Here is an 18,588-nt window from a genome sequence, read left to right as displayed (position 1 = left end):
TTCCAACACAAAAATGACACAGCACAAACACATTTTCCAATAAATTCCTGAATTCCATTCTAAATCTGTTTCGAAATTACTTTATAAGAATAATGGATAAGATGCCACGTTGTATATTTATTTTTTTTTTCGGAAGTTTTCATGCGCGGTTTCGTAAGAGCATACAATGTTTTCGGCATAAGTGCCTTCCAATTAGAATTCGCATCAAGGTGTAAAAACCTCTCTTTGTTAATAAAAAAAACACTCTTGGTTAAAACGTTTGTCCGAAAAAAGCTTTTAGAAACCCATAAGGCCGACATTTTATTAACAAGCCTCTGATTCATTGTCGTTTAAGGTTGAACAGCTGAACATTTTTCTGAATTAATGTTCAAAAAAAAAAAAATACAGAAGAACAAGGAATCCTACGTACCACACCATTTCGTAAATTTTTTTAAAAAAATTAAAAATTTCAAACACCTATCAAAATAATTATTATATCTTTCTTTTGAGGTTTTTCTTGAGTGGGCTTTTGGGTGTCTCTTTTGAGGCTAATAAAATGGGCGTAGCTAGTTAATTTGTGAGCCATAGAGTTACTAAAATCCCCCCGTAATTAAGATCTATATTTTACTTAACTATCTTGGAGAGACCTCAGCTTCAACGTCCCGTTTCTGTTCATCGTCTAATCATTTTGGCAAATACTTTCAATAAAAAGGGATATCATGGAAGTAAAAGCTATTTTTGGAAAAATGTCTCAACAAATAAGATCAAACATCTTGATAGATACGCTCGCTTCGCCCCTCGTAGTCAGTAAAGAGCTCATAGTAAACAAATGAAGCTCGAGACTCTGGCACCCAGGGTAAGTTAACCTAAAAAAACAAGAACAATTTCCTGTCGTATTGTCTTGTTAAGATTGTATCCCCGAAAATTCACAGCCTGCTTTCCGTCCGCGGCCCCCCTCTTTTAGAAGCCTAAAATACAGTAAATGTATAAGGCATTATCTAAAGTACAGGAGAAAATTCCTTGAAAGTCCCTTTTTGGCCCTCTCCTGTTAAAAATCCTGCCTATACGCCGCTGTTTAAGACGATTTGAAACAAAACACATCTCACATACGAGTGGCCTTGATAATAATTACTATTTTGAGCACTAGTAACATTATTTTCCTTTTGAAACATCAGTGACTTCGTGGCCGTTATTGTGATGTAGAGTGGGGGAGGGTAGAATTCGCATGGATAACCAGTGATTTATTACGGCGTTGTGTGTGATGTCGTTAGACTTTGTTAAGCTCTTCGTAGGAATAAAAACGAAACGGTTGAGGGTGATGTATAAGTACTTTTAATCTTATTTGTATTTTTGAACTGCAAGCAATTCTATACGTAAAGCAAGAAAGAAAGCCGCCTTTTCTACCCGGGACGTACCTAACAAAGAAAGATTGAAGAAACGTTTTTATTATTATTTCTATTTGCACACTTTGCGCACCTCTCGCACGCACCATGCGCACCCTTCCCCCAGCGCAGTTTTTTCCATTTAACGTCCTCGCGGAACATCATAAGTAGAATCAAAGGACCACTCCATTGGTTAAAGCAGTGTATTAACTTCAACCTCCTTTTAATGTCGCTTTACGCGTGAAAAGGAAATGCCCGCCTTGCAACGCAATGAATACACTAGGCACGATTATGGCAGAATATGGAGGGAGACAGACCGATCGAAAGCGAGTTAGCGTGACGTGACGACTAGCGCATCCGTCGGATGACTGGTGGGCGCTTAGCGCCCCCTTTTGCTACTCGGGGCTGAAGGTGAAGCCTCCTCACCGCCTCGAGTGGCTTGCCGGAGGCGATCTATTTGTTGCTGCCGTGTTCCACCAGAGGGCAGGTTGAGGGCTTGTAGTCGCAGACCAAGCACCTCGGTAGACAGGCGAGAAAACTCATCTCCTCCAGACAAACGCGAACGTTTAGGCATATTTACCCGATTACAAATGTTTCAAATGTACCCGTAGCTTATTCAGCGAAAGAGCGAATGACTTTACTTTAGGTGTGGCGCTTTATACAGGTAGATAGCGACCAATAAGAATTAAGAACGTGTATAGTATCTCACGTGAAACATATTGAGTAATACCTGTGCTATCGTAGCATGATACGTGTACTCGTACGACCTTTGAGCCTGGCTCCGGCTCCATTAACTGAAATTACCGTCCCTAGTGGTTACGGTAATTTTGGATAAAAACAGTAATAAAAAACACCTTGACACATTCCTTTTTGTTTATTCATTTTACTAGAATGAGAAGCTTTCTATGGTCTGGTTATAAGCCATTATTAGACACGATCAACACCTCTCTTGACCAGTAGCGAACGCTGGTCTTAGAAGTGTTAAAAGTATTATTTATATGGTTGTTTCTGATATTGCTATTACGAATTCAAAACTGAGCTCTCAAAGAGAGAACCGACACGGAGGCGAACTTTACTCTCTGAGACAGCCCCAGGGAAGACGAGACGGGAAACAAGATCATAAGCAAAGATGGAAAGCGATGACAGTCACATCATCTGAAGGTATGTTTCTGTTAATTAAATTCAAACTTGATACATGTTGAATACAGATAAGTATGCTGTTAATAAAAACAACAATATTGCAACTTCAGTAAACAGATGTGAAAAAGGTAAAGCTGAATTCAAAACTGATCTTTTCAAAGAAAAGTGAAATATTTCATGAATGGGAGTGTGTGCGCCATCAATTCTAGTGAAAATATTAGATTGAAATATGCAATGGAATGATATTTTAGTTTTTTTTAAGTAAACGATAAGCCAAAACTAATACAATTTTAATTGTGTTGAGAAGCGAAGATTGTCGTAATACCACAGATTTGCCTTTTTTAAATGAGGATATTTGGTCTGAAACCATGGCAACGGAGACGCTGATGTTATTAAGATCATGAATGATTGAATAAATAAACTGCAAATTGATCCATACAATTACGGCCAGTACGAATTCCCCATTTGAATTACATTTGAAAAGTAGCAAGAATTAACACGAAAACGAAAGTGGTAGAGAAAAAATGGGAATAATTGAGTTGCGTCGGGCTTTACAAAAGAGGCATTAGTAAATAATCTCCTAGTAATGAAGAAATCACTTTGTCATAAATCCACATACTTAGCTTCTCCATCTGCTGCTGTGTAATATGCTTAGCAGCCCGGCACCTTTTGTCAATAGTGGTTACTAAGCTGACTGATTAGTAGCCTATATTATTCATTTTCCTCCTTCGTACTATTTGTTATGCTTATTTTCCTATTTTTTTTTCAGAATTATCCAGCTGTTCTACCTTATAAAAGCATTAAACAAGAGTTTAACAATAAGATGTCGGCTGAGGGGGGGATGCGCAGACATAGTATCATATAGAAAAAAGCCTGATCTATGACAATCTTTCTTGTCAGAAAGGCTCTTCCATTTTGACTGCTGGGGAAAGTCAAATAGCCCAGAAATTTGCTGCACTTATAAGCACTTTAGGAGTGCAATGCTCATATTCCGTTAATTATTGAAAAACTGTACTTGTAGTGTGTGCTCAAAGTCAGCCCTTCTCCACAGGTAGCCCAATTTTGTCCCTATTGATATTTACGGTAAAAATAGGGCGAAAAACAAAATTTGTTAAAAAATAAAAAATAAAACTTGTTGAAAAGACAGTGTGTAGTCTAGTGTTGTGTTTATGTTTACTTTTTGATTGTTCTCTGGCTGTATTAAAGCGCATTTTTCAAAAAAGATTCACGATTTGAACTCTTACCAGAACGAAGTAAAAGGTAGACAAGTAATTTTGGACATGCCTCACGTTCCGTCCTCAAAAACACACTTATTCCCGCTTAATCGCGCTCAAATCACGGGGACACGATTTTTCATTGCAGAGGAATCAGGCAGAAAATTTGTCTTTTTTGTCGTCGTAGTATGCTTGACCAAATGAATTTGGCATCCGTCAAAATTGCCTGATCCCCGTGCGAGCGCAAAAAAGAGGTCCCTTCCGTGGGAGGGAGCGTCGAAATTAGTCTGCATTAATCTCAAAAAGATTTTGCCATGGTCGAACACGTAGACTAGGGCAAAAAAACGTGCCCTTAACATCAAAATCAGAGCAAAAAAATGTACACACATATCTCCGCAGCCACAGGTACACGGAAGGTTTTCGTGCTGGGGTTTGTTGGACTCTAGCTATCTGTGAGGATGTCGCCGTAATTTGAGTGCGATTGCGGGAGGAAGTGTGCTTTTGTGGACGGAATGTGGGCTATGTCCAAAATTACTTTCCTTCGTGAATCTTGAATCTTGAAAAAGGCGCTTTAATACGGCCAGAGAACAATAAAAAAGTAAACATAAACTCAACACTAGACTACACACGTCTTTTCAATAAGTTGTTTTATTTTTTTCACTCATTTTGTTTTTCGCCCCATGTTTACCATAAATATCAATAGGGACAAATAAAGAGCTTGGGCTACCTGTGCTTCTCTCGCCGATTTAGGATTATTTCAGCGTAGAATGAAAGATATCCAAAGGCTTAAACTGAAATAACAGATTACTCGAGTAATCAAGGAAATTAGCCTTCCGTGACTCCGAGCAAGAAGAGCTTGGTTATTGAAGGAAAGTAGGAAATTAGTCATAAGTTGGATGATTCGACTAACGTTTGAACTCCACAGATAACATAAGAGTTCGCTAATTTGTGGTACTTTATCACGTAATATGAAAACGGTCAAATAGTAAGCTGAGTGGAATAACTTTGAGTGTTTATCATAGAGAAAACATGAAAAAAAATGTATGGACAAGAATCGCAAAACGACCCACGACCTCACGGAGCGAGATATGACGATTTACGAACTGTACTGTTTAACACGACAACCGAAGTATACACTAGGTTGAAGATTGGACTTCAAATGGTTTACACAAGCAGGTTTTTTGATGTTCCTGTGTGCTTACGATTCTCGGTATTGTATTCTAAGTATGGTAGGGGTGTGACGCCGCATTAAAAAAAGAACAAATGAAATCATTAGTATTTGTATCGCTTATTACAAGAGTTTCTAAACCGTAAATTTTAAAAAAATACAGGGAGTACAACCCCCCCCCCCCCCCCCCCCCCCAGAACCTACGATTGATAGACATGTTGCAGCGGATACGAAGTGGAGTCAGTTTTTGTAACCTTCCTTCTAACGTACAGATTCCACAGATGACAGATTCTCAACATATTTTGTTGAGACAATTCTTCAGGCGCTTATTCCAGGGAGGCGATTATTTGAACAATTACGGTAGTGATTTAACGTACCTTGCACCTAGCCCTAGCCACTCTAGCCAGACACAGCTAATTCCGAAGGATAAAGAATTCTGAACTTCACAAATTCCCTCTGCCAATCCTTTATCAAAGACGTGTTATCACTCGTACCAGTTGCTTCCTGTCTTTTGAGTTTAGCTAAAAGCTCCTTACATGTGCTGAACTCAATCCTCCCGCAGACACGTGCTAACAATAGTCACTTAAAGCCGCATTGTCACCAGTTTACTTCTGGAGGTCCGACGGAAACCTCAACCGTTAAAAGACAAAATAATCTATTAAAATCCGAGATATTTAACAGGCCATGCGCTCTAAATTATCAATCACATCCTCGAAGAAACTTCCAATAGACACACTGCTTCCAATATTTTGAAATATTTTTCGCGTTTTTCGTAATTAAAAATCACCGGATATTGTTAGGTAATCGACCGGAAGTAATCTGGGGACAATGCGGCTTTAATAAGATGATTACACCTTTTATCCTTTAAAAAGGATAAACAACTAGAAAAACAATGATAAGGCCGTGAACACTACATAACTCAGAAACATACAGCCATAAGGGTTTTTTTCTTTAAATTAACCAAAAAAAGGGCACGCAAATCTACAACGGGCTGCAGTGTTTAATAGTCCGCGTACTGAGTGTGCAGTTTCGAGTTTCCCTCGGCCATGCTAAGGTTCGAAAATATTTCAATACATCCGGCATGTAGATGACCAAGTAAACTTCATATACATATTTTTTTCTTAACTTAAAGCTTCTGTCTTTCCTCGTAGACGATCAATAAACGGTGGCCGACGAACAACTCTGACTCGAAGAACTTCTTTAAAACTGGGCAACAGGTGAGTGAACTGGCGTTTTTTCTCTTGCTATGTTAAATAAATTGATGAAAATTTAAAAGAGACTTGGATAAGCGCGCGGGAATACCCGTAATATTAAAGAAAGAGAGATTTTAGCAATGTAGACAGAACAGATGAGTGTGATTTTCTTCACGATCACGTGATATTCTTTTTAACATAAATGACTCTTCAATTTGCGAGATAATTCCCCTGCTAGAGCAGAGATGCCTCTTCTATTTTTATTTCGCCAGGCCAGCGAAGCGAGATAAAAGAAAGTTATTTATAAAATATATTTATTTTTGTGTGGGTCTGTCCTCTAATAGATGCACAGATGACGTCACAGCGTGTCATGAACAAAAAAGTACACAACGAGACGCAGTCGAGTTGCGCAACTGTTCATGACACGCTGTAGATGTATTAGAGGAGAGACGCACAAAAAAAAAAGAGATCTATTTGTTTTATACAACAATTAGAATGTTTCTTACGTTACAATCTAGGTTTTGGGAGCGCATGCATGTTGACGTCAAGCGTGCATATGTCCTCTAATGACATATTGACCTTTGACCAATCAGAGCGCGCGATTAACGAGAGTCGTTTTGTATAAACTAATTTCCTATCCCATCACGATATATATATTTTTTTCTACTAATTCTTGTATAAAGCGGTAATCATAATAATAGTTTTTGTTACCTCTAAATACTCGGGAAAGCATCTGAACGCAATCCCAAAATCCCTAGTACCTGATTGGTTCAGTTGAACGCTGTTCATGAGAAGACCGCTGTATACTAATTGAGGCGCGTTTGAAAACGTGAATAGAAAAAGCGGAGGCAGTTAAAAGCGACATCAAAAAAGCAAGATCAAAGAATAATTTAATCCATTTATAATCTTATCGGAGTAGATCCCTCAGTTTTCATACATCTGGCTCAAAATAGCATTCTAAAAACACGCCTGATCTTAATAAAGCTGATAGCAGAGAGGAAAAAAGGGAAAGAGCTTTCTCTTTATTTTTTGGACGAAAAAGCTTATAGCTTTTCGGCGGAATAGCTTATCGCAGATGAAGTTATAGTAACTACGAAGAATGGACCCAAATACTCGTGGAATAGATTATGGTGATGTGAAATAAGAGTACATTCATCCTTTGAGTTTTTGTATGGATTGTATCATTATTCCGTGGGCACTTAGGGAGAAAATCTCAGTGTAATGTCAAAAAGAGAGTTACTTAGGAGCGGAAATTAGGGGGATCTAATGTGACAGTCATACCGAGCTATCGCAAATGAAGATTCATTTAAGGAAATCATTCAAGCTGCTCGAGCTTGCAAACTATGAAAAAGATAAGCAGCAAATAGTTTTTTTTTGTCAAAATGGGATATTTTCGGTTGCTTAGAGAGCTTTGGAAATTCGAAGGAGCTCGCAAGCAGGTGGAAAGTCTCCTAATGGCCTGTCACATGTTAAACGACTTGAAGTTTGAAAGTGAAATATCAAGACCCGTTGGTTCCTCAATTAGTAAATCATACGTTGACGCCAAACAATTACGCAAAGCGAGACAAACTACAATGGAAACATATCCTTTATAGACAAACCAGCGCGATAACACCGTCAATTGTTAGACTACCGAGGGACACAACACGAAAAAGAGATGCATATTATATACAAACACAACCTTCATCAACTCACACATATCACCAAAAGCTGCTCGTGATGTCATGGTGAACTCATGGTCTTTAAAGACATGTACAGACCAGTAATGCTATCGCAGTAGAAATGGCTCTTTGATTGAATACTAGGTAAGTAAGCTTTTTTTAGACTAATCTCGTATTAGTTCGAGGGGACATATATATTGGACGGCTTATTTAACACTCAAGTCTCGCTGATGCAAGAACTTACTGTTATCACGAAAACCCATTTCTAGATTCTGTTTCTCGTTTAAACAGTTTCCAAGCTTTTAGCCACTTTCACCTGCTAAAGATTAGCATCTCATGATGGAGAAATTAACCGGCTATTAAGCAATAAGCTCAATGAAACTTTAGAAGAAAGTAATTATGAATTGTATGACAAACATTATTTTGAAAAAAGAAAAAGGAAAACGGTACTCAGTAGGGTTTTTTTGGGGCTCTAAAGGGCTTAAAACAAACTTTGTTTAAAGGTATAGGGTTTTTCATGTTTTACACATAAATTACACATAAATAACTTCTTATACATGATGGCTTCGCGTAACCAGCTTCAAAGCTAGACTAAAAGCATATTTTTCCACCCACGTGAGACTAATTAAAAGACATACTCCCGCAAAAAAAGATTTTTACACCACATTTACACAAAAGAAAAAACAACCCTAAAAAACTAAACACCTTTAAACAAAATATCGCAGAAGCCACAGATGTAAACAGAACTACCGCAGGGAAAGACAAAGTTGACATGACAATCAATTATTGAATAATAAACAATAGTAATGTTAATAAAGCATCGGTAAGTACACAGAGAATAAAATAAACGAAATAAAAAGAACTCCAAGCAAATCCCATTATAACAAATCAAAACCTGTTTCGCGAACATAAAATGGCGAAGACAAAACGCGCAAGTCATCTGAAAAAGGAGCTTTAAAATAAAGAAATTGAAAGAAAGGAAGAAAAAACGACATTTAAGTCAAACTTTAGAATATATTACCTCGAAAATTTAGGCCCTAAAAATGTCATCTCATGTCATCTCATATAATCTCCAATAATGAACATGCGCACTGAATTTGGAATGATTATGGCATTTTCCACTTCTAAGCGTCTTGACTGAGATATACACTGTTAGATCGACGAGTGGTTTCTCTTTTAAATTAAACAACCGACATTAATCTAAATAAATAAAACAGACAAAAATATATTTTTTTGGCGGGGAGAGAAAACTTACACAAATAGAAGATCTGTTGTCTTTTGCTCTAAAGAACGGCAAATGCTTGAAACATGAGGAAAACAATTCTATTTTACATACAATTTCGACCTTTTGTTGATTTAATTTTTTAGGATCTATTACTTTTTCTGATAGTCAAATAGAAGTCTATGTTATTTTGTTCTTCCAAGATAAAATCCCAGTCTATATAGCACCGACAGAGGGGGATCACTCAACTAATTCACAGTTAATCGTCCGAGGAGATTATGTTTATGATAGATTTCACACCGAGCCGACATTTCGACTTTACTTGCGACAATAGCCTGAGAAATACCTTTTGGATGCTTTAATGAAAATTTCATTTCGAGATAACAAGTATCGAGGACAAATGGAGCCGTAATCATGTAATTTATGCTGAAGAAACTTAGCATATGAAAGAGACGCCGCAAAGGTGCTAAGGATCGTTGTATTTCTGATACGATTATTAAACAATGCAGTGGCTTCCGTGGTTTTGGCTAGGGTTTGCTTTATGCTTAGCTAGTCAGGAAGCAGTGACTATTAGGAAACCATACCCCTAAACAATCCACATTTCGTTGATATAGAGGGAAAAGGCAAGTGTGTGGAGGGCGACGGAGGGAAATGAATGCATGACGCGTAGATAAATGGACACATCAAGGTAAAGTGTATAGATTTGAAAGTTTTACTTCTCTTTTTCTTTCAACCTTTTACACTTAATATAATATTTATATATTATTAATATAAATCTACTAATAATGTATCATTTAGACAGTATAATAGGAAGCTGTGTAAAAATCATTTACACATAAATAGAATTATCTATAAAAATATCATTGAATACCTGTTGGGATGGGATATACAGGTGTTGGAAAAATGAACAATCGATATTTTGTAAACCTAACGAGATCTAAAACTCGCGCTGACACGCTTTTGTTGTTTTAAAATCAACCAGAATTCCTAGGTGTTTGGTAATTTATGTTTTTTTTGGTAGAGAAGAAGGAATTGGGATGAAGATGGGCGAATGGGGCACAGGGAAGGGGCCGAATCAGTTAGGTGTAGCTATTGCGACAGAGAGCAAAAAAAGGCAAGTTTTTTCCAAAATAAGGTCTGGTTTACTTCGGTAAGCTTAAATTTCGCATAGAGGTTCCCTATGTTATGTAAACCAACATATCAAAAATTGTTTTTTTTCTAATGGATTCGTCTTCGAGATATGGGGCTTGAAGTGCTATTTTCAAATGTTCAAAGTATGAATTCTCTGATCGGGCCTTGATAAAAAATCAAGCTAACTTTGCTCGCTAATATCTAAATTTCATATCTTCTAAATTTCTTTAAAATTTGGAATTAAGCTTTTGGTCAGAGGAACTCCTTGTATGCGGAATCTTGAGCTTATATATGAAGAATTGGATAATTTCATGCCATTTTTTGGCTCTGTCAGCTATTGCAAACCCAGGTCAGAACGAGGAATTTCAATACCAAATATGGTATGTTAATCTACTATCATGCAACAATGCGGCTGTATGCTGTATAATGATAATAATAATGATTATGATGATAAAGCAGGCATTTTTTTTATCAAACGACACGATTTTTTTTCATCGCTTAACAGTGATGCGCGCTAAAAGCTGCACATATGACCACGATAAGTTATCAAATTTTAACAGGTTAAGTTTTAATTTGATTTAGCTGATAGCTATTCTCTTTACTTTGTGTATACTGTATTTGCCATACAAACTTTAAATCTTTATAAATAATTATTAACATTCCACCGACACCTGATAACGTACGTTTATCTAAGACTTTTGTGATCCGTTAGGTAAGAAGAAAATTTTCCAAAATTCGTATATTATTCTGGAATGAAGAAAATAAAACTCAAATGAATAAGTTTCAATTGATCGTTCAATTGCATTGATCGTTCAGGGCCGTAGCAGGGGGTGGAGCACTGGGGGCACGTGCCCCCCCCCCCCCCCCAATATTCTCAAAAAATTAGAAGGAAATGACCTGTAAGGGCGTGGCTATGCCCCCAATATTTTCTCGATGTTTCTGTATTGCCCCCCTCCCAATCTTCAGTGGCCTGCTACGGCTCTGTCGTTGGATTCAGACCTTTGCGCTCGGGATTTTTTTGCACATTTAAGTCTGATTGAAGCTTCGATTAGCACAAGACTATTAGATTCCATCGAGATTATCATAAACAACAAAACGACGCCGCAAGATTGCTATCTTCTTATTATTTTTTTTCACTGGAGTTTATGATTATTCTATTTTAGGAAATCAAGGCTTTGACTTTACAATGTTTGATTTGTATAGCCAAGAAGCTTTTACATTAATTAAAAAAAAAATTCGCTATCACGTCTTCATCACGTCACAATCCGATTTGTTAAGTGCATTTAGTATCCCAAATAAAGTGTCGAATAAATCAGATATGATACTTTACACTTATTTCCAAATGTATGCGAAATGGGTTTCAAACATTCGACATAGTCATTCGACATAGTCATTCGACAAGGCTAACTCTTGACCTTTCCTTATTCAGAGTAGCATTTTCTGGTATCGTATATCGGTGCTCTGAAAGTGTCTTCAACAGATGAGTTATGTAAATATTAATGGAAAATAACTCTCCAGCGCAAGTTTTCGCTAAAAGTTTCCATGGTTTGAGCGGCTGGATCATGCTTATGACATTCACGAAGTACTAGCCTTTTCGAATGATTATGTCGAATGACAGAACATTGGAAACCCGGAATTCCGCAAACATTTGAGAAAAGGTGTAATGACATTACTTTATAAAATATGTCGACTGATAACTCAAACTAAAATGTGCAAGCAAATGGGGGCATAAAATTAATTTTAATTCTTTAGCTCCTAGTCCGCCCATAACTGCCCCGATTATGTAAAGCGATAAAATTTCTCCAAATATAGTTGGGTTTTCAATCTTGCTAAAAAAATCTCCATAATCTACTCCTACTCGCATTCTGCCTTCATTTTAAAACACTTAATCAACATTTTTTCAATAAATATAATAAATAAATGAAATATTTTAATATAAATATTTCCCAAATTATGTCACAATGTGCCACTCTCATCAAGTCATTTGTGATATTTTCTATATTTTTTATTTTATTTCGACTTTTAATTGAGTCCATACCATTATCAAAAATTATCCCAAAACAATAACAGCCATCCCCCTGCTTTCTCATTAATACAAAATTTCTTGAAAAGCACCTTGTTCTGGAATATTCTAAATTTGCTAAGAATATGGTAGTCCCCCATAGTTTATGTTCGAGAAATAGCACCATTCTGGATTCTTTTTTTCTTATTACGGTTATTTTTTTTTTTATTCTGCGGGGCATGATAACGCATGAGCCTTGCTGGGCCAGTTGAATTTTCGATGGGATTTTAACTAATGAGCACCATTTAACTGAACAGACTTAAACTAAATTTGCTATCAAATAGCAGGGGGCAATTGAGGGCATACAGCATTTCCGAAAAGAGAAGCAATTTGTGGAAAAATCTTCGTGGGAGAGAATGCATCAGATCATGCAATAATTAAAAAATGGAGCGTTTGCTTTTGGATACCATGATTGTGTGTTTTTCTTATATTGAATCCGCATTTCCTTTCAAAGCCGCGAGGGATATTGTCAAATTGCACTTGCCTTGGCTTGGGTAGTCAAGAACATTTTTTTAAATATTCATCTAAATGGCAAAACAGGCTACATGCCCTCCCCTACGGGCCTGGCGCAGGTAAAAAAGAGTCTTATCTCCTGTTTATTTGTTTGGAATTGCGTCACTGCGGCAATACGCTAAGGTAGGTACCGTTTACGTATTCTAAAGCTAAACTCAAACTTTCAAATAAGCAATCGACTTTTCTTGGTGGCGAGCATCGAACACAGCAACATATTCAATGCGACCAGGAAATTGCGTAAGGAAAAGCCCAAACTAGGAGAGAACAACCGTGATAAATAAGGTAGTGAGCCCATCACTAGGGGTGTACTACTTTGGTATAGATACTATGAGTTAGAACATCAACCAACATGACCAACATCGACATGTTTGCAACGTTTTCGCGTGTAATTTTCGTTTAGTCTGTGCGTTTCTCCATTAGAGGGTGATTCGACGCATGTAAATACACACGTGAAAGCGCTGATGTAAAGTTTCAATTATTATCCCGGGAACGGTTGGAAAACTTTTTTGCATTGTTGACATTGATTGACGAGTCACTGATAATACGATCCCATAGCAATATTCTTCAGCCACAGGCAGCCGAGCGGTTCATAGTCACGCAGCATCTCTTGTCACGCAGCATCTCTAGTCACGCAACATATCTAGTCACGCAGTATATCTCGTCACGCAACATCTCTAGTCATGACATTTCTAGTCACGCCGCATCTCTAGTCACGCAACATCTCTAGTCACGCAGCATCTCTAGTCACGCAGCATCTCTTGTCACGCAGCATCTCTAGTCACGCACATCTCTCGTAACGCAGCATCTTTAGTCACGCAGCATCTCTTGTCACACAAGCATCTCTTGTCACGCAGCATCTCTAGGCACGCAGCATTTCTAGTCACGAGTCGCGTTGTTACCAACAGAAGACCTTTCCCTATTCCCCCGGTAAAAGGTTAGTGTACAAACACACCATGAGATAAACACAATGAATACCCAGCGAGCCCCTAGGGTTCCATATCGTCTTTAACGCAATGAAACCTACTCAACTCCCTTTAGTGAAGGCCATTAGAGAGTTTTAGTAAACACGACGTACGAATACTGGAAGTAGAGAAATCTTGTCTTAATCCATAACACCAGCAGGGTTCTTCTTCGCGCTCGCGTGATTAAGCGGATATATAATAATTTCGTTAGGGCAAAACATTATCAAAAAGAAAACAAAAACACATTAAACTTCCGGTTGCGTCTGTCTTCTTTGCTTCTTTCGGAGTTTTAGCGGAATACATGTTTGTTTTTCTCTCCCCTGGAGGTCTATTAGGAGCAAACAGGTGCTTCAGAGGTACTTGAAAACATGTTAAATTTATTGTGAGCCGGGGGGTCAAAAGCACTCACAAGGAACAAGGTCAATTACGAAAACCTTCTCATTTAAGTCCTTGAGATAATCGAACCATAATAGCGGCGTATTTGCGTATCATCATATTGCTAACAATGTTTACGAACTTTGATTTTTTGTTTTTACTGTAAATGAACCTAGAACAAGGGAACGCTCTTTTTGTGCCTGCTCTAGAACGATTGCGTATGAAAACAGTGAATTATGAGCTATATGACTCCCTAAAATTGTTCTGTTTTATTTATTCTTTCGAGAGTTGAAAATTTTTGAGCGTTCACAGTTTTTGTTATCTTAAAGGGGCAACTAAACTTTCTATAATAACGTTGCATTTGACAGTTAGGTGATGTACAAGCATATATATTGTCGTTTTAAGAATTAGAGTCTGATACTAAAAATGTCTTTCGATAAGACCAATCAATGAGTAAATTAATTACGTTTTGAAGTTTGTTATGACTATTTGAATAGATCGTGATTATTCATCTAGTTTTTAATTCAAAGTAGTATTACGTTTTCCCGCGTGTAGTAAATAACTTTTTATCGGTAGTATATTTATGAGCTCAATATAAATAGTCCAACAGCAAAAAAACATACACACGAATTATTATCTGTTATTTCATATAAACCATATAGTACCTTAATGACTGTGGTTGCATGTGTTGCGCTAAGAGAACTTTGAAGTTGAATTATCTACTGGTATATAATAAAAATATCTTGGTAACTCGCTAGATTAACCTGCAAATGGACGATTTGCATGACACAAGATTATTACGGATCGAAAAAGATGTCCACATTAAAATATCGGTGTCAACATTGCAGTACCGGTCTTCCTGTGCTAAACTTTTTTAAACATTGTCATAAGCTTCCTGGACCATAAACAAATGTGGTAGATAAGTTTATAGGGAGAATCAAAATATCAAGTAACTGCTAATTTACTGATACCGTTTTCAGAAAATATGTGCAGTTATTGCTTAACAGTTTATAATTATTTTTCAATTTCTTTCTCAGTAAAAGTTAACCCTACCCAGAATCTCTTACTAGTCACCAGTCTCCCCAAAAAATAAAGCCGATACAACGATTTCCTGATATGCGCAGGAAAATTTAGCTCCAAAAGATATTCCAAGACCTTAGTCAGGCTATTTTTCAGGCATTCCTTTTCTGAGCTTTTTTTTAATAATAATCACTAAGTACGCACAAAGCACTTTTTTTGCTAACAAGTCTCTGCCTTAGTGATGAAAACAAGAGGAAGGAGGAATATGAAAATTAATGGGCAATCTTTCAATGATTCCAAGTAAGCCCTAGACTTGCACAACAGGGCGAAATTCAAACGCTCAAGTGCGCTTGCTTGTCCATCGTTCTGATGTAGGGCAATTATTACTTGGCAGTTTCGATTAGCTCTGGTAAAAGAAAATAGAAAAAAACACTTAAAAACCCAAATTAAATTTATGCATAATTTTAGTTTTTATATTTTTTTTTTTACTTTTCTGCAGGAGTTTTTAGACTGGCTGTTGACAAGTGATAAGTGTCTAACGCTTTACTTGCGTAAAAAGGCTGTGCGAAATGTCGACAAGTAGGCGGACTATTCCATTAACCTACTAAATAATTAATGAACTGGTTCAAAACAGTGCGGTTTTATCCACATCATTCCCTGTTGCGTCTATGAAAGGAGACCTAATAGAATTTGTCCTCACCGTTCCTGGGGCCTCAATTCTGTTGTTATCTCCTCTTGCCGAGTTGTTAACTGTGTGTGTTTGGACGGTGATTTCGAGGGTATCCGTCTTGCCTGTGGCAAAAAAAATACACAAGGATGAACAAGTAAGTAAAAACGATAAGATTTGTTTCCTTATTGTGCTGTGGCATTTGGCGAGCGAAACCGTATAACCCAAGAAAAATGAGCATCCAATGTATAATGTTTTCAGAGATCGGCGAACGACTGTGCTTTATTGTGTTATTTCTTTTTTCGAATAGAAGACTGTTTAATGGCCCAGGTCAAATGCACCTGCCCGTCGCTTGGTGCTAATCGCTGGTTACTGTAACACATTTTTCCCTAATCATAAAGAAAGAGGTATTATTTCGAATGAGTTTCAGATTTGCACCTTTTCGATTATTTGACGCATTAGTGTAAAATGCCAAAATTGCTCATAACCGGTATAAAATACTTTGAAATACAAAAAGATTTGATGATTTCTTATGACAGTTTCTAGACATTTCATTTTGGTGATAAAAAGTTGAAGGAAACTAATAGAATTATGAAAGGGTTTCGTGAGAGAAACTTTTTTCAAACTACTTTGCATAACTTAGAATTAACCTTTTCGCGAGACTTGTCTTATAATGCAATATTCAAGTTGATTGTGAATGCTACAAGCAATATAAAACGAGGCAATATAAAAAGATGCACTGCTTTAAATCTTTTTTAAATTACTGCTTTGAATTTTGATAACTGAAAATATGAATTGTCAAGCTTGACTGATACGAAAATAAAACAAAATTAAACGAGAACAGAAACACACACAAAAAAAACGAAAAGTAAGTCTGTGTGGTAAAGAAATAGTCGCTAAGTCGCTAGGTGCAATTCAAGTTGACGAAGAAAACCACAAAGATGTTTTATGTAACCAAAATTCCAAAAATTAACAAGGAAAATAACAAGGAATCAATTTGGGAATGTAAGAAAGCTGTCAAAATGGGTCGGTGTTTAACCCAAAATCGGGTTACCCCGGTAAACATTTTCAAATAAGTTTTATACCCCATCATCGCTTGTTTACTTAGCTACCATTTGCTAATAAAGCAAAATCAAAGAACGCTGGCACTTTGCAGGGTATTATAAGACACTATCAGTCATAGGATCGTGACAGCTATCACTATGAACGTGCAAGCGACGAAGCTCGCTTTAATGACTGCATCATTACGAACTCATCTAGTGCGGAAAGTCCTTGAAGGCGACCAATGAAATACTCCTATTCCTGTTACTCGGGCAGTACAAAGATCATCAGCGTGATTATAACCGCCTTATCTATTCGTTTATCAGTTCATTAATATTTTATACACGGATTGTATATGTTAAAGGGCGTTTTTTTGTTCGGACGATTTATCCGAGACTCTCTCTTTGATGGTAAAGCACAAGGCTATTCTGCTTTGGTGAGTATTTCGACCAACTTAACTGCGGCCTAATACAAAAAGCTGTGAATATTGAAGCCTGTGGAAAGACCTTTGAAAACACTTCGCGACTCGTCAATGTTGTAGCTAGGCTTTAGCTTATATTTCACTACATATTCCACCAAATTCATATCTTTCAAGCCTTAAAATTGCGCATTCCAGCACTGTAATGCCTGTTCTCTCTATTTTGAGTAGATTATTAAATCGGCTCATTCATTGCGTGCATTAGAAAAGATAACATGTGAAATCCTTCGTAACACACAACGATGAAATCTCAAGCCGGAAAATCTTACAAACTGATTTAAGCAATCTATCACAGATTTTTTTATTTTTCTCCGTTCCATTTAATGATCAAATTTTACTCAATTTTTTTTTCGATTTTAAACAGGGATTTTAAATATTGGTTATCCGTAAGCCTAATCCATTTGAGTACGAAGGTGGAGACTCATCAGACCTTGTGCAAATCCTATTTTGGGTTTTAAAAGATACCTTAACGTAAGCCACTTCTCTATTTACAAAAATGGTGGTGGTGACTATTTCAAAATTACTGCGGTATTGGGTTTCAAAAGATGCTAATTGGGAATGTTTAGTTGTGTTGTGTTTTAAAGATAACTCGGTTTTGCTAATAGAGTTACTTTTACAACACTTTCCCTAACAGAAACAGCCACCATCAGGACAATAGAATTATACACTTAGTGATTGATGCCTTTTGAAAAAAAATCTCACGATACCACAATATATATGCATCATATTTATATTACCTTATTAAAAAAAATTAGAGCGAGGAAACCATTACGTCTATGTAAAACCACGGCATTGATGGACCACCCCACAGGTGTTGGGACGTGGGGCCAATAAGATACACGATTTAATCAGTTCGCAATGTGCGCTGATTTAGCACATTTAGGTAGAGCGCAAATACAAGCGCAACGAGAATAATAATAATTCTCAGAAAAATTATTTTCTGACTGAAGGCAAGCGTGAACACGAAGCGACCGCTCCATTTTCTCGCGCTAGTGTTAGACCAATTTTCACTTGTGTTGGGTTTTACGCTTGCTGGTCTTGCCTTGTTTAGAGCAACGGTCTTTGTACTCTCTTCGTGCTCGACATTCTAGCTGGACTAGGAGGGGGGACTATAGTGATGGGCGACTTGCATTCAGCAGATCACGTGACTGTTGGATGGCAAACTCGCGCGCGCTCAGACTTTTAGCGGCAAAATAACAACAACAAAAATCAACTAATTTAGCGCTTACGAATAAGCCAGAAAATTTCTTTATCAGAAAGGGCTTATTTTTATATAAAGATTCTTTCTTTCGTGACAGGCGTAGTCATTTCCGTGTTTATTTTGTCGTAAATTTGCCACCCAAAAAGTCACTTGATTTCTAAGTTGAAGGCGCGTATTAT

The 18,588-nt window shown here is 37.1% G+C and overlaps 1 protein-coding gene and 2 long non-coding RNA genes across 10 annotated transcripts in view; 2 read left to right on the top strand and 1 right to left on the bottom strand.

Moving 5' to 3' along the window:
* Nucleotides 1-1,715: 1,715 nt before the first annotated feature.
* LOC116601865 lies at nucleotides 1,716-3,320 on the top strand. The gene is made up of 2 exons (XR_004290176.2): nucleotides 1,716-2,522; nucleotides 3,271-3,320. It is a non-coding gene; the product is annotated as an uncharacterized LOC116601865 (long non-coding RNA).
* Nucleotides 3,321-5,710: 2,390 nt separating this feature from the next.
* The window catches only part of LOC5518168 (histamine H2 receptor), a 28,451-nt gene continuing 15,573 nt past the window's right edge, over nucleotides 5,711-18,588 (top strand). Inside the window, exons 1-4 of one of the 8 annotated variants that reach the window (XR_007308063.1) lie at nucleotides 5,711-5,937; nucleotides 6,035-6,100; nucleotides 9,574-9,647; nucleotides 9,986-10,852. The gene's annotated coding sequence lies outside the window, so the exon portion shown is untranslated. Of the gene's footprint in view, nucleotides 5,938-6,034; nucleotides 6,101-7,340; nucleotides 7,882-9,573; nucleotides 9,648-9,985; nucleotides 10,853-13,434; nucleotides 13,600-15,721; nucleotides 15,847-17,039; nucleotides 17,167-18,588 lie in introns of those variants that run through there. The other 7 variants (XM_048727679.1, XM_032362669.2, XM_032362670.2 and 4 more) reach the window with 7 other exon arrangements.
* On the bottom strand, nucleotides 12,078-15,830 carry LOC116601863. The gene is made up of 2 exons (XR_004290175.2): nucleotides 15,723-15,830; nucleotides 12,078-15,428 (listed from the first exon to the last, which is right to left on the bottom strand). It is a non-coding gene; the product is annotated as an uncharacterized LOC116601863 (long non-coding RNA).

The sequence above is a fragment of the Nematostella vectensis genome, chromosome 5, assembly GCF_932526225.1.
Source record: "Nematostella vectensis chromosome 5, jaNemVect1.1, whole genome shotgun sequence".
Classification (NCBI taxonomy): Eukaryota; Metazoa; Cnidaria; class Anthozoa; order Actiniaria; family Edwardsiidae; genus Nematostella; species Nematostella vectensis.
This window is presented reverse-complemented; position numbering and strand designations above follow the sequence as displayed.